Source organism: Dasypus novemcinctus, chromosome 8 (assembly GCF_030445035.2).
Source record: "Dasypus novemcinctus isolate mDasNov1 chromosome 8, mDasNov1.1.hap2, whole genome shotgun sequence".
NCBI lineage: Eukaryota > Metazoa > Chordata > Mammalia > Cingulata > Dasypodidae > Dasypus > Dasypus novemcinctus.
Genome location: NC_080680.1, coordinates 109,541,971 through 109,550,548, shown reverse-complemented (window position 1 = coordinate 109,550,548; position 8,578 = coordinate 109,541,971). Strand labels below are relative to the sequence as shown.

The 8,578-nt window shown below is 39.5% G+C and overlaps 1 protein-coding gene across 4 annotated transcripts in view; it reads right to left on the bottom strand.

The window, feature by feature from the left end:
- LPAR1 (lysophosphatidic acid receptor 1) overlaps window positions 1-763 on the bottom strand; it is a 410,361-nt gene extending 409,598 nt beyond the window's left edge. The window contains exon 1 of one of the 4 annotated variants that reach the window (XM_071217066.1): window positions 364-763. The gene's annotated coding sequence lies outside the window, so the exon portion shown is untranslated. The remainder of the gene's footprint in view (window positions 1-363) is intronic. The other 3 variants (XM_071217070.1, XM_071217069.1, XM_071217068.1) reach the window with 3 other exon arrangements.
- Between the last annotated feature and the right edge of the window lie 7,815 nt (window positions 764-8,578).

Genomic DNA, 8,578 nt, shown 5'->3' with positions numbered 1-8,578 from the left:
TAGAAGGAAAACAGGGGTCACAAGTTCCAAAAATTCCAAAACTCAGCAGGCATATTCCATTAGATTTCAAGGTCTGAAGCCCCACCCTTCCAAGTGCTTGTGAAGCATCCAAGTGCTCCCCAAACACTGGGGCACAGGCCATAGCACTGGGGTGATGGCCAGACTCTCCAAAATCCCCAGGACACAGGCCCTACCATCTCCAAATTTTGGTGTGATGGCCATACTCTCCGTAAATGCCAGCGCACAGGACCATCACAGAGCACTGGGGTGGCAGCACTCTTTGTGAACCCTGGGGCAGAGGAGGCCCATCCTCTCCAAGTGCCAGCGCAGGTTCACCATTTCTAAGCACATCTGTGTGCTCACCCTCTTGGCCCAAGGAGATCTCTCCAGTCTGGACCTCAGTTTCCATAGTTTTGCCCTTGAAGCCATTCTTCCTTCAATTTGTCCCTTCTCCGTCAATTTTAGTCCAGGCTGATAGTGGTTCCACTCACACAATTCTCTCAGAAAAACTTGTCAGTAGTTCACAGGGGTCCAATCCATCACACAATCCTTCCAGGATAACTGTATTTTAAATCCTGATTGCCACAGAAATTGCTGACTGGTTCCATATTCAGTTAAATCTGTTCATGGAGCCCTGTTCTAGACAGGCTCAGAATTTTCCAAATCATCAATCTCTGGTGTCTTTGTGCCCAGAAATTCAGTTCTCAGCTTATCCCTTTCCTCTCTCATTATAGGCTGCAAGAAGACAGGCTGTACCTTCCACACTAAGCTTGGAAATCTCCCCAGCTAAATATCCAAAGTTCATTGCTTTCATGTTCTGCCATCAGCACTCAATTTTGCCAAGTGCTCTGCCACTTTAAAACAAGGATCACCTTTACTCCAGTTTCCAATAATACGTTTATCATCTCTTTCTAAGGTCTCATCAGAAGTATCTTTAGCATACACATTTCCACAAGCCATCACTTAAGAGCAATCAAGGACTTTTCTATCAAGCCCTTCATAATTCTTTCGGTCTCTACCCATTATCCAATTCTGAAGACATTTTTCCCATTTTTGGCATTTGCAAGAGTAGCACGCCACTCTCCTTGTACAAATATCTGTTTCAGTTGTTGCCTAGGATGATCAAGCACAATGATGTGTATATTACTAGAAGGAAAGCAAGAAAATGTAATATGGGACTGTATAACACAGTGAAACCTCATGTGAAATATATATAATATTGCATATATGACTGTTTTTACAATGTAAACACAAATAAACTAGTGAAATGAAACAGAATAGCAGCTATGTACAGCAGGGGAAGCATAGAGAAATTAAGAGGGGATGATAGGTTTTGTTATTAGTTGTTTATTATTATTATTATTATTGGAATAATGAAAATGCCCTAATAATGTTTGAAGTGATGAATGTACAACTATGTGATTATAACAAATACCACTGATTATATACTTTGGAAGGATTTATACTTTATTAATATGTATCAATAAAATTGATTTGTTAAAAAAAAAAGAATCGTGTTGCTTCAAAGGGATGGTTACAGAGCCAAATTGTATTAAAATTACTCATACTATCTGATTATGTAGAACAGTATATGTGGTGAATGTCTACTTAGGAACAGCAGATACTTCTATTGATATAATGACTAAAGAATGGGCTTTTCAAAATATTATTAGAACAAACATGAAATGTATATACTGAACATTATGGGACTATTTGATCTGCTTTTCCCCTCTTCTCCAATTACATGGTGATCTTGGAAGTGTCCAGTATCTTAGTTTCTTCTGACCACAGATAATGTCCAATGACGGACATCTGACCAATCTAGCCATTGAGACCCTTCCTTAAGATTTTACGATTTAAACCAGATAAATTACTGGAACATTCCCCTAATGTAAACAAATCTATGAGATGGAAAAATTGATATTATGCATTGAATTGGGCATCTCCCCAAAAGATATGCTTAGGTCCTAACCCCCAGTTCCAGGAGCATGACCCTCATCCAGTATGACTGGTGTCCTCATAAGGAGAAAAAATGTGGACACAGACAGACAGACGCAGAAACTGAGTTTTGACACAAACAAAGGAATATCATAAATTGCTGGCCACTGCCAGAACCCCAGAGACTTCAGAGCAAGTGTGTCCCTGCGGATACTTTGATTTGCACTTTTAGCCTCCAGAACCATAAGACAATAAGTATCTGTTATTTACCTCAAGTAGTCTGGGGTACTTTGTTAAAGAAGCTCTGGCAAACTAAGACAGTTGGGCGGATTTGTTGTATGTTTGTTTGTTTCTTTGTTTGTTTGTTTGTTTAGGCAATCATGTTTTCTGCTTTCAGGGAAAGGACAGAGGCTGGTTCACAGATGGAAGCAGAGATGAGTGCCAGAGTCCTAGAGTCCCTGCAATATTGAGTCCTCGCTTCTGGCATTTTCTGTGCCCCACCAGTATCCATGCCTTTTCAGAGTCTTCTTAGTTCATCCATTCATTGGCTCATATGAACCAATAAATTCATCTTTTTAACTAACCTAGTTTGAGATGGGTTTGAGTTAAGACTAGTAAATTCATGCTCAAGAGCCAAAGCTCATCTTCTCAATAATTAGTCACATGAAAATTTAAAGATGAAATCCAAATATGAGAAAAGAACTTTTCAAACTATAATTCTCCCTTATTTGCACTATCCTGTAAGTGTTCAATTAGATGCCTTGGAATAGTTGCAATAAACAGTCAAAGGATATCCATAGTAATATAGACTCTCCATGAATTTATGTTTCATTCTAAATAATAACATATGTATATAATGCTTTGCAATTTACATATAACATCATGCCACATGATACTTCCAACTCTGTGACATATGCTATTATCACCATTTTGTAGATGGTAAAACTAAGAGTCAGGTATTAAGTGATTTGTCTGAGTTCACATAGTTCACAAATGTGAGATCTAGAATTTGTCCTTAGATCTTCTGCCCCAAAATCACCTCATTTTATCACATTACCCCAAGGATAATGTTTCCACAGGTATGTGGATGAAAATTCTTTTGAATTCTAATTGTAGCAGTACACATCCTAAATTGCTTGAAATCACCCATTTAATCTTACATTTTCAACGCAATTCTAATGTACATATTTTACTGCATATATATGAAGAACATTCAAAATCTATCTTGTATGCTACAAAAGAAGCATTTGAGAAATACGTCTAGTGATTCATGCCATAATAATCTACCAGTCACTCATAAGGCAAATTGTAGAGTGAGGATGAGAGTGATGATATTACTCCTTCTGAAATAGTATCTTTAATTACATCTGTCAGTGACTAACATAAAAATCCTAACTTGGGACTGTTTCTACATCAAGTTGGAATTGCACTTTCTCCTTCTGTCAATTCGATTTTGTTTTCAACAAAAGTCAAACAGGAGCACTTGCTGCTAAATGTCCCATTAGCATTCCCTGACCTTCAGCAGTTGTGCTGCAACTGTGAACCTGCTGTGGCCATTGAGACACACAAAAGAAATGGAAAAAGTCATTTAATGTTCTGGTGTGGTCCAAAATGCCAAGGATCCTTCAGAGCAGACAGGGAAAGGACAGAGAAGAAATGAAGTACTGCTGGACTACTAGAAATATGGAAAGTAAGGTTCTGAAGGGCAGATCAGGGGGTGGGGGCACAAAATCATCTTCATTCAAATATAGATACTTCTAGGAAAGCTGGTGACATAAATACAAATTTACAAATCCCCTCTCCCTGAAAGAGATTATAATATAAAAAAAAATTTTTTTTAATAAAAAGAAAATACAATTACTGAGTAAAAATAAACCAGGAAAAATCCAGGGAAAAGTTGCAACAACCTCATAGTGCAAATCCCAACAACTACTGAATTGAGATATCAGAGACCCATATTTCATTGTTATTCTCAAAAGAATTGTGCAGTGTGGTGGGATAAAGTGGAGGAAATTGAGAGGAAACAACTGATACCCCCTAATTTGGAGTGACTGAGATTTTGAGGGGGGTAGAAGAGGCAAAAAATGAGAAACACTCACTTAGAGCCAGTCTCCTACCTGTTTTTTTTCCCCCTTTGCATAAAAGCAAAATTCTGAGTGTGGGGCTAGGAGAGAAGCCGTATCTTACCATTATTTTTACCCCCAAGCAGAAGTTGCTAGGGATGAACAATGTGGCAGATACCAGAGTTTAGCTTTCACACCTCATTTTTCAACCCATTTTTTCCTTGTCTGACTCTGCCACAGAGTCTGTAAAAGCAGGAGTCAATTTCCACATGGCCATGAAACACACTTTTAGTCAAAGAAACAGAAGCAGGAATCTGGAGGTGCTGCCTCTTCCGGCCTCGCCCCCACCCCCTTCTGGAAAGCATGCACAGCCGGGGGGTACAGCACAAGGATGGTAGGGCAGGAAGGTAGGAGGAGCCTGGACCTAATGGTATCGTTGAGCCCTCCTGCTAGCCCCCTCTGAGCACCCTTGAACTTATCAGCTCAAGCTACATTACAGGAGTTTTTGATTAGTTGATATTGTGTCCAATTTGATTGTGTCCAATTACTTGATTACTTAAATATCTCCTAGGAGCCAAGCCTCTGTTCAACGAACCCTTGCAATAAAGTTAGATATGAGATAAGGCAATAATACTGGGGATGGAAGAAAGGGAATGGATTTAAGAGATCCTTGGAAAAACTGGGCTTAACTTCCCCTACACCCTCCCAAATCCCGTGGAAAGTAGAAAAGGAATGAAAATGGGAGGAAATTTGTTCTGCTAAAAACTGAGAAAGGATGCGTGGGCTTCTGAAAGATTCTGATGAAACAAGATGGAAAGATAACAACTAGGGACAACACTCGAGATCCTCTAAGGAGAAAGAAGTTGGTAGGCTATCCTGGCAGAACCCCAATGACACTCACGAATGTGGAGGAGCAGAGCTGGGGTGAGAGTAGCACTGGGTAAAAGGGTAGCACTCCTTGGAACGGTATTGATAGCTGTGGGTCAGCAACATCCAAAAGCAGCTGTTTTAGGAGATCCCAGGCATGATGCTGCTGTCACATGAGCAGGAAAAGGTGGCAAGCCTCCTCTGAGAAAGAGCAGCATTTCTCCCCAATGGGGCAAGGCTTCTTTTTGAGGCATTGGGCAGCAGAACAAGAATGGAAGCTAGACATAGCCATGGCACATGAAGAGGTGGGCATGAACAGTAACTGGCACAACAGCTTCAAAGAAATAGCAAGATAAACAATCATTAAGTCTTGCCTGTGATGGTTCAGCATTCTGCCTCTTCACTCACCTTAATCAGTGGGCAATGTAAATATGCAACCGTCAGTCCTCCAGTTTAAAGTCTTGAAAAACAAAAAACTAATAAAAAACTAATAATGGTGATATTTATAGGGAGGAGATCCAGGAATAATTCACCCACCCTGTTCACGTTAAACACTTGATTAAGGAGAGGCCAGTAGGGGCAGAAACGCTTCTCATTCAAGATGTCAGAATTAAAAAGGGGCCTGAAAAATATTCTACAGAAAAAACATGCATTTGAAAAAGATTTGTAATAGGAAAAAAAACTTCAGGTGAGTTTCTTCATGCTTCCCACAAACTTAAGGAAAAATAGAATCTTTAAAGGTATAGACCCAAAGGTAAGGCCAAGAAATAGGCAAAAATTGCAAAATAAAGCTGAATTCGATACAGAAATAACCTAGGGAAATAAATAATACAATAGCAGGTAAAATATCACTGGGAGGGAAGAGGCAAGATGGCATCAGTTTAAGTGAGCACTTACCACCTCTCTCGCAAAAAACGGCTGAGAAGGGGCAAGAGCCTGCCTGAGTGAACTGTTTTGGGAACCCATGGAGCACGAGGCTTCGGGGCATCCATCTAGAAGGAACAGGACAAAGAGATAAAAAGTCCAAGAGAAAACCATGACTCGCCCTGGTGCTGGAAGCCACTGGCAGCTAAGCCTCTCCCTCAAGGCAAAAAGCCGCTGCTGCAACCCGGACTCCCACCAGGCACTGAGTGGGAGGGTGCATTCTCCAGGAGTAAGTGTGTTATGGCGAAGGATGGAAAGGGGTTTCCTTTCTATGGATTTGGTTACCTGGACCCCCTCTGAAGTTTAGGGAGCATACCAGCTGACAAGAGGTGCCCCTGGGAAAAGGGGAGAGTCAGCCTGATTTACCTGGGAGAGAGGAACCTGGGCTGGGAGAGGGTGGAGTCAGGCAATTGACTGGTCCAGTGCTGAAAACTTTCAAAATTCCAACTCCCTTAAGGGAGGCAGGCAGTAGGAAGCACTTAATAACCTTCCAAGGGCCTTTTTAGGGTCCCCTGGGAGGAGCGGGAGGTCTGAACGAGGGTTGAGAGTCATTTCTTTGCCGCTAAGTTAAAATTTCAGAGTCCCATTTAAATTTCAGAAGGGAACTCGACTTGACCAGGAGAGGTGAGGGGGGATCCAATCACACTTCGAGTATACGAGGTCCCTGGCTCGATTCCGGCTCTCCCTGGAGTCTAGTGATTCACCAGATTATCAAACACCCAGATGATTCTTTAGAACAGGGAACACATAGACAGTATTTTTGTATTAGCTTCTCTTGGGTCTCTCATTTTTCTTAAAAAATCTTCCTTTTTTAAAAATGTTACTTAGTTTACTCGCTAAAACCTGATTCAAAACCTGCAGAGGGCAGGTTGCAGGGTAATTAATTGATGAACACTGGCAGCCTGAGCAGCTCCTCAGGGGCCTATGAGGGAAGGTTGTTTTTCCTGTTTTCATTTGATTGCTTGCTTGAGTGTTTGTTTTTTTCTTTTCTTTTTTTTTTTTTTTCCCTTCTTTCTCCCCCCTCCCAGATTGTTTTTTTAATTAGGTGCTGCTATCTTATTTCTTGTTTTCTGTATTTCCCCTTTCCTTTGTTTCCCCTTTTTTTTGTATACCACTTTTTCTACCAACGCTATTTATTTCCCTTCCTTCATCTTCCTATCTTCTGCTTTCTGTTTTTGTTCTTACAGTCCACCTCTCTTTGTTTAGTCTCCAATTTTTCTTGTTTTTATTTCTATCTCCTCTACTTTCTGTTTTCTTTCTTTTTTAACTTTTTTTCTTACTGTCTTTTCTCTTTCCCTCTCTTCTTATCATTCTGGCCTTTAAATTCATCATAGATATTTTTCTCTATTTTGTTTTTCATTTCATTGTTTGTACCCCACTTTTTTATTCTTATTCCTCTAGACTTCTTACGTGAGTTATTCATTTTCCTAGTCTTATACAGTTCCTTTTCTACCATTCACTATTATTATTACTATTATCCTTTTTCTCTTCTTACCTCTTTCCCTTTCTCTGGTCCTAATATTTTTCTTTCAAGTGAGCATTGACAACAGCAAGGAAATAGAGTAAGAGGAACAAAGTGACAAAGAGAAAACTTACCACACACAAAAAAACAGCAACTAAATAAAACCCTAGAGTAGAGAGAGAAACTAATCAACTGAATAAACCCATCAAGATAAAGAGATGCCCAAAGACCAACATAAAATGATAAACCATACTAAGAAACAAGAAGGCATGGCCCAGTCAATGAAAACCTAAAAACCAGGAGGAGATGGAGATGGAACAACAAATTAGAGCTGTCCAAACAAATATCATGAATGAACTTATTGAGGTAAAGGAAAAGATTAAGGATATTAAGAAGTCACTGGGAGAACAAACTGAAGAAATTATAAACATACATAAAAAAGAAAATGGATACGATGATGATGAAAGGCACAATCCAAGTAATCAAAAAATACACTGGAAGCACATAACAGCAGATTTGAACAAGCAGAGGAAAGAATTAGCAATGTGGAAGACATCTGAAACTAAACAGATAGTAGAATAGATAGAGAAAAAGACAGAAAAAAATCCACAGGACTTAGGGATCTGAAAAACAACACAAAATGCTCAAACATATGCATTATAGGAACTGAGAGGGAGAAAAGAAGGGAAAGGGGACAGAAGGAGTGTTGGAAGAAATAATAGCTGGAAACTTCCCAACCCAGTCAAGGGAGATAGATGTACACATCAAGGAAGTGCAGTACACCCCAAACAGTATAAATCCCAACAGGTCTACAACAAGACATATACTTGTCAAATTGTCCAATGCTCAAGACAAAGAGAGAATACTGAAAGTAGCAAGAGAAAAGAGAACCATCACATATAAGGGAAGCTCAATAATATTAAGTACTTATCTCTTATCTGAAAACACGGAGGCAAGAAGGCAGTGGAATGATATACTTAAGCTGCTAAAGGAAAAAATCTTTAAGCCAAGAATTCCCTATGCAGCAAAGCTGGCATTCAAAAATGATGGGGAATTCAAAATATTCAAAGATAAACAGAAATTAAGAGAGTATGCCAATAAGAAACCTGACCCTCAAGAAATACTAAAGGGAGTGTTGCAGGTTGAAAGGAAATAGGAGACAGAGAGTTGGAGGAGAGTTTAAGAAAAAAAGAGAGAGAGAAATAAAAACAACATATGACATACATAAACCCAAAGAAAATATGGTTAATGTAAGTAATTCCTTGACAGTAATAACTCTGAATGTTAATAGATTAAGCTCACCAGTCAAAAGACATGGATTGGC